The sequence below is a fragment of the Aphanomyces astaci genome, assembly GCF_000520075.1.
Source record: "Aphanomyces astaci strain APO3 unplaced genomic scaffold supercont1.42, whole genome shotgun sequence".
NCBI classification, from domain to species: domain Eukaryota; phylum Oomycota; class Saprolegniomycetes; order Saprolegniales; family Verrucalvaceae; genus Aphanomyces; species Aphanomyces astaci.
In genome coordinates, this window is record NW_009798305.1 from 523689 (window position 1) to 525601 (window position 1913).

Sequence of the window (1913 nt, forward strand, 5' to 3'; positions counted from 1 at the left end):
GTTGGACAGATAATTAAGCACGCTGAAGTCAACTCCGTGGATGCTAGCTATTTCATATTCATTTCTCAAAATTGGAGTAAAACGAGACAAAGTTTCGACAGATCTCGTCGATGTGAATAGATGTTACGTCTCAAAATCAAATTTGGGAGGAATTGTATACGGCCAATTTAGGGCAAGTAATTTTGGCCACGAAGGTTACCTTGATGTTAGTATGAAACTTGCATACCTGGGCAGAAATAAAACGCACAATGTGGAGGTTTAACTTGGACATATTTTAGGTTTAACTTACAATTAATGTAAAACCTCTTACTATTAATAGTATCGAATTTGACGTGCACCATACTTACTATTCGAAGTTGCGGATAATTCATATATTATCCAGGAATTTACAGTTAGTACTTTTATACCCTTACATATATTTGATCATTTGAAGAATCTTGCGACACAGTTAATGTGGATGCCAAATTTCCCGGATAAGGAACATTTATCCAAAATTGTACCGGATACTTTAAATGCTATCTGTCTCACCGGTGGACATCCTCAAACGTTGACGTTGATACTCCGGAGTAAACGCAACGTTGCAGCACGCGTTGATTGGGTAGACGAGCGACGGAGAATAGACGAGACACGATGTGAAGCGACATGCCGACCATCGAGCTTAGGGGGCTACTCCGGAGTATAAGGTGGGCTTGGCTGGGCAGACGCCGGGCTTTCGGGCCTGGAAAATGAAGGCTTGGTTCGGAAAGCGGATCACATTAAGTGAAAAATGGAAGGCATTGCCAGGTGGAGACATGTTGCGGACGTGGGTGGCTCAAAGGTGATGATGGCGTGTTTGCTCTATCCATGTGATTTACAACTCGCAATGTGCTGGGCAATTTAAGGAGAGATCACTTGAGCAGCATAGAAGCAGCCACGGCAACGTAGTAGAAATTGTAGCAATAAACGCGTAGAAAACCATTTTGCAATTCACAGTGATCGACACCTGTGGCGGGGCCTTCGGAAATAATCTTTTCTGTATAAACGCTAGCAACAAACAATCAATATGATCATTGTAGCTTACAGGCCTAGCTAGTTACAAAGTGAGCGGTTCAATCCATCCTCAATATTGATATTCTCGCTAAAACGACAATACAATTTGTCAATATGAGTCATTTGACACCGTATTTCATTATATAATCCCATATCTAAGGGCTGGTCTGGATGGCCACCCCATAAAATTATGCCATAAACCGTTTTGGCAAGTAGTCTGCAAAATTTTCCCAAAGTCTCATATCCCATGAGAAAAAGGAGAACAGAAGTATCAACAAAATTTTCTGGATGCCAGTGGAATTATGAGAAAATTATTCGATTTCCGATTGAAGTGCAAAACTTCAACGTGAACGCAAACCTCCATAAAAACGTTGGACCAAATCGGTCCATTTTTTTTATGCCATAAAACACCGGTGGCATCCAGACGCACAAAATTTCGAAAAATGGAATATTTCGATTAAGTTTTTCTTGGAAAACGGCGATTTTATGCCATTTTTCGTGGAATCCAGACCCAGGCTAATAAACGCGGTTTTCGTTATACGTGTGAATAAAAATAGGTGAAGATCTGAGACAATTCTCTCGTAAAATGGACACACATTATTATAAGAAGGCCCCTCGCAGCTGTGGACAACTAGTCACGACTTTGTTTAGTCAAGATTCCGGCCAACCACAGTAGGTTATTCATAAAATTATCAGGCTTTTCCTCCAATAACATTGACGAATTTCTAAAAATACTCGTAAGTACTTACCCCGACATCCTGAACGAAATCATACCGTATTGCTGTCCACGTGCTTAATTATCTGTCCAACACGAAATAGTCATTTCATCTCCTCAATAGCGTTATGACGAAATGACCAATGTACAGTAAGTACGTACATCATGC